Source organism: Mustela putorius, unplaced genomic scaffold (genome assembly GCF_011764305.1).
Source record: "Mustela putorius furo isolate JIRA1106 unplaced genomic scaffold, ASM1176430v1.1 tig00003964_pilon_pilon_pilon, whole genome shotgun sequence".
In the NCBI taxonomy this organism is placed as follows: domain Eukaryota; kingdom Metazoa; phylum Chordata; class Mammalia; order Carnivora; family Mustelidae; genus Mustela; species Mustela putorius.
This window is the reverse complement of record NW_025422108.1, coordinates 1,090,547-1,096,437: the sequence shown is the minus strand read 5'-3', so window position 1 is coordinate 1,096,437 and position 5,891 is coordinate 1,090,547.

Below are 5,891 nucleotides of genomic sequence, written 5' to 3'. Positions count from 1 at the left end.
CCCCACCTCCGGGAGCGCCGCGGGGAAATGAAGCCCTCGCCCGGCCGGAACGCGCCTCGCTGGAAGCATCCCCCTCCGGCCTGCGGCGTCTCAGCGGCCTCCGCGCCACCTCCCGGCTCCCGCACTCCCCGGCCGCCGTGGCCACCCCCGCTCCTCCCTCGAGCCAGGCAGTCTCCAGAGGCACATTCCAGGCGACTCCCGCCCCGTTACCCGGCCGACCCGGCGTACGGTCGCCCGGGGGAGCAGGGGAGGAAAGGGAGCTGCCGAGGGAGGCGCGGTCGCCCGCTCCCGGTCTCCGCGCCCCGACACAAAGCGCCCGGCCCGGCCCGCGCCACCTGTTCCCACCCGGCCCTCGGGTCAGGGGGAGCCTCCTGGCTGCGGCCCCATTTCTCCCCGCAGTCCAGCCGCCCCCTCCTGGGCCTTCCGGGTTGCCCTGGGCGCTGCCCCGGCAAACCACGCGGCGCCGCCGCCGAGAAAGCAAAAGCAGGCGGCGGGGCCCGCGAGGGGCCTGGGAGCGCGCGCGCCGCCACTCACCCCGGGCGCCCGGGAGCTGCCCGGGTCCCTCCGTAGCTGTCGGAGACCGACCGAGGGAGCCAGCGCCGGGGACTAGCGGGGCGGCGGCGGGAGCGGGGGGAGGGAACGAGTGGGGGGCGCGGATCCCACGCGTCCGCCCCGGCGTCGGCTTGATCGGGCGCTCCCCCCCTGGCTCGGGAGCAGCCCCTCGGCTCCTCGCAGCCTTCCTGGCGGAGGGCGGCCGGCCTACGGCCAATGGGGTCCCCTCGGGCGGGCTGGCGGCATGGCCCACCCACCTCCGAGGTGCCCGGCCCAGCGGGCGCTGCGTTTTCTGCGCAGCGCCGACTGCTCCTCCCAGCTCCGCGCTCTGGGCTCGCTGGCGCGCTCTACCGCGCACACCCCCGCACACACCCACTCACCCACACCCACTCACCCACACCCACCCTGGAGCCGAGGGAGCGCCGCGCGCGTCGTGGGCGCCCCACATGTGCACGCCGCTCGGCTGCCCCCTTCCGCCGCGTTCCAGAGAAATGCGACTCCTTCGTCCAGCGAAATGTGCCCTGAGCGCCTGGCATGTGCCAGGCACGGTGCTCGGCCCCGGGAACTCAAGAGACCAAAATAAATTTTTAAAAATCCCTGCCCTCGTGAAACTTACATTCTGGTGGAGAAGATAGAAAAGAAATATGTAAGCAAGTGAATGAGACCGTTTCAGAAGAGCTCGGGTCTAGGGAGACAATAACACAGGAGAATGGGAAAGAGGAGGGCAGGGAGGGAGTGGGTCGAATTTACTTGTCTTTCCTCTCCAGAATAGGCGTTTTGAGTTGAGATCTGAATGATAAGGCATGCAAACAGAGAAAAGATTGGGGTCTCAGAGGACCAATGAGCAATAGAAACGAAGGGTTTATGTGTGCTCTTCAATATGGGATAGGCTTGAAAAGTGGCTAGTCCCAAATGAAGTGTTCAAGAAGTGTGAAATGCACATTGGGTTCCAAGACTGGGTATAGAAATAAGAATGAAAAGTATCTCGTGGATTTTTTTTTTAATAACTACATATTCAGATGATAGTATTTTGGATATACCGAGTTAACTAAAATCTATTATTAAAATTAATTTCACCTTTTACTTTTTAACTAGAAAATATAGCACTACCCTCAGGGCTTGCATTATGTCTCTGAAGAGTGTGCTGGTCTGCACAGAGACCGCCACACAGAGATCTCCTGGAAACTCCTCCACTTTCTCTTTTTCTTACCCCATGTTCCCATCAAGACTTTGGGTCTGGGAAAGAGAAAGGATGGTTTCCCATAGAGACTCCTGGGGATCCCTAAACAGGAAAGCTCCTGCATGGAAATATACCTTACTGCTTCGAATTGTAGGCACTATGTGAGCCCTCTGAGATTTCAGAGTTATATCACTGTTCAAATAACCCAGATTTTCTAAAATGAGTTTTAAACTCTCTCTGGGTCAACAGAAGTTTCAATTCTAGAAATGTTGGCCTATTGCCAAAACAAAACAAAATAAAGCAAAAAAACCACAAAATGCCCCTCAGACCTATCAAACTGTCCTCCTTTTTAAAAAAAAAATTTCATTTATTTTACTTATTTTTAGACAGAAAGAGAGAGGGGGAACACTAATAAGAGCAGGGTTGGGTCAGAGGGCAAGGGGGAGGCATTGAAAATCTCCTGCAGACTCACTGCTGAGCAGAAACCCAAGGTGTGGCTCAGCCTCAGGACCCTGAGATTATGACCCGAGCCCAAACCAAGAGTGGGATGCTTAACGAACTCAACCACCCAGGTACTCCTCAGATCATCCGCTTAAAGAACATTTCATTTAGTGGCCCACAGGAAGGGCAAATGTTCATGATAATAGAAGAAAGGGAAGGTTCCAAATCAGGAGACAGTACCAACCTAGGTGGTGGGTTTGAGAATTAATACCAAAGGATCATAAGAGGTGAGAAATACAGTAAAAAAATAACAACAACAAAAAAAGTGATTCATCTGGGGGAAATGCAAATGAATACATCTGTTGGGGGGAAATTTTAAACACAGACGTTTGGGAGAAACTTGGAAAGTGCTCATCGATGACTGCTTTCTGGGTAATATTTTTCCTCCAAAATAAATGTAAGTGTGTTTTCCAAGGCAATGAGCATTGGGTCTGTTTGGGGGCTAGCATGTCTTGCCTACCAGGTTCTGCATGCTAATCACGCGAGATTTTCTGGGATCCTGGGAAGTGCATGGAGGTAGGAGTCACAAAATTGGATCTAATATTGGTGGAACCATTTAAGGGCTGAATGACCTTGGATGTGACCCTTACATTCTGAGCTTTGTGTTTGCATTCATCCAGGCAAGCATTTTAGAGAAGGAAAATGTGGTAGTTAAAAAAACATGGCCAAAAATTCAATCAAGAAGTGGAGTCTAATTTTTCTCCCCATGACCATGAGCTGGCTCATATGCTTTGCTTCTCAGAAAATGTGACGGAAATGAGACAGCATAATGTCCTTCCAAGGCTAGGTCATAAGGCATTACAAGCTTCTGCCTCACCCTCTCCTTCTCTGTAACTCACTCTGGCTCTCTCTTTCTCGCTCTACTCTCTCACTCCCTCTGCTCTCACTGGAAGCCTTCAGCTGCCATGGTTACCCTGGGGCTGCCATGTGGAGAGACCATGTGGAGAGACCACAGAAAGAAAGAAACCCAAGGAAGCCAGCTGTTCCAATCTCACCCCACTCCCAGCTACTCCGGTTTTCACAGCCCTGGCTCTGGGAGTACCATCAATGATTGTTACTTTTTAAGTCATTATTTTGGGGTGGTTTGTTACACAGCAATAAATAACTTATCAGAGAGTTAGGAAGAAAAGAAGAAAAGTCTTAACATGTACCAGATGCCAGGTAGACTAAATTATTCTCTTGCTTAATCTTCAAAGAAAGATAAAAAAAAAAAAAAAAGAATTTTAAAAAAGGATTAAAGATTTAAAAGATTAAAAGATTAAACAGAAAGAGGGAGAGAGTATAAGCAGGGGGAGCGGCAGGCACAGGGAGGGAGAAGCAGTATCCCTGCTGGGCAATGAGCCAGATGCATCCTGAGACTCAATCCCAGGACTCTGGGATCATGACCTGAGCTGAAAGCAGATGCTTAACCAACTGAGCCACCCAGGTGCCCCTTAAATTTTTTTTAAAGATTTATTTATTTGGGAGAGAGAGCCTGTGTGTGCATGAGCACGAGCAGAGGAGAGAATCTCAAGTAGACTCCAATGCCCAGCATGGAGCTGTATTCAGGGCACAATCCCAAGACCCTGGGATCATGACCAGAGCCGAAACCGAGTCAGATGCTCAACCAACTGAGCCACCCTGGCACCCCCAAGGGGCTCATAGTTTTTAAACAGCCCTATGAAAACTGTTTCTGCACCTGTGGCTTCCCTTGGAGGAATTGCCCATTATGCAGCCAAGTACCTCTTATGCAGGAAGTCACAAGACTGCATCCGATCCCTCCCAGTGCTGAGAACTAACATAACTCATCTCTCTCGAACAAATGATGTTTCTTCTTCGCAGGACAATGAAAATGGTAAAACTCATTCTGTTTTCCATTTTCCCTGGATTCCAAAAAGCATGTGGGACATGCTCAGAAAGTACAGCCCTCTGAGTAATGTCCAATTCTCCGTGTTCCATAAGCACGTGTTATCTAGTATATGTTAGATACCGAGGATGCAGAAATGAAAGAAATAATTTCTATCCTCAAGCAACTCAGGCTAATGAAGGAGCCCGATGAACAATGAAGGCATTTTCATTACCATGTGATTTTGCTAGAAATAATCTGTTCACTTCTCTAAAGCCTATCTTTACCCTTCTCCAAACTTACAGGCCACCAGGCTGGGCTATGAGATTATTTAACTCATTTCCTTGTCCTCTGCCTGCTGGTTGGTTTGGCCAGTGGGAAACCCTGGTATGAAGTCTAGTAGAAAAGGAGAATGAAGCCAGGAGAGTTACTCTTCTGTTCTTCTGTTTTCTTTCTTTCTTTCTTTCTTTCTTTCTTTTTTTTTTTTTAAGATTTTATTTATTTATTTGACAGACAGAGATCGCAAGTACGCAGAGAGGCAGACAGAGACGGAGAGAGGAGAAAGTAGGCTCCTTGCTCAGCAGAGAGCCCAATGTGGGGCTCTGTCCCAGGACCCTGGGATCATGACTTGAGCCGAAGGCAGAGGCTTTAACCTACTGAGCCACCCAGGTGCCCCACTCTTCTGTTTTCTTCACAGAAAGGTTGCCTTTGGTCACTGTCAAACAAAGCTCATTGGTCTTCATCAGTTAACCTCTCCCACATGATTTTCTCTGTCTAGACTGTCAGTAACCACTCTCTCACCTTGTCTATTTAGACCTAGAGTGGGTGCCAGATCAACCGTTACTAACCTGGGTTCCTACCCTATCCCTTATGGTTCCCCTGCCCCTCTCCCACACCTCTCTGAATCATCCTAACTAGCAAGCGCCATCTCCTTCCTCTGGGACCCTGATTGCTAGTGTAATGAGAGCAGAATCTCAGACTGCTGTGAAAACACGAAGGGAGTGCATTTAATTCAATAAAGGCCAAGGATGGAGGGTGATTATAGGGGGGGCCTGGGGTTTTAGGAAAATTTCCTAGAAGAGTTGACATCCTAATAAAACATGAAAAAAAGATTAAGAGTTGGCAGAATAAAATGGTGTGTGATGGGGTGGTGGATTGGGGGGGGGGGCACCAAGGGTGGGAAAGAAGGACATCTAGACAGAGAAAAAATAGTGAGGGTAAAATCACAGATTTGAGATAGATAATGGATCATTCAGCTCTAAGCAATAGAGCTCAGGCTGTGAAAAGGCAAAAAGGAAGAGAAGAGTGAGAGAAAGGGTCTTTCCCACCATGTCCAGGACTTAGGTAAGAGCAGAGAGGTAAACCAAGGTAGATTTTGACAGCCTTTCTCTTAGACTTGCCCATTATGTCATTAATTTGGCAGATGCTCAGAGATGATGGGTAGAGAACAATAACAAGATACTTTAAGGAGGTGGAAATAAAATGACTTTGTGCTTGAGGAAAAGGATAGGGTCAGGGTGATATCCAAGCTTTTGGTGAAGTGATTAGGTAGATATTGCTGCCATGGGGGCTGAAATACAGGAGGACAAGTTGTTTGGGGAAGGGAAGATGAGGTCAGTCTCGGGGATATGAAGTTAGAGGGCCCCTGGGGTAGAGATGGGGACCCGTGGGATAGACAGGGTGACTCTGGCGTCGACCAGGGAAGCCAGAGCAGGAAGTAGATGGGAAGAGGATTCAGAACTAGAAAGAGCACTTGGGGTCAAAACTTTTGGGAGCAGAAACTATCAACCCAAGCAAATACAGAGGGGTAAGTATGTTTGGTCAGTAGCTATA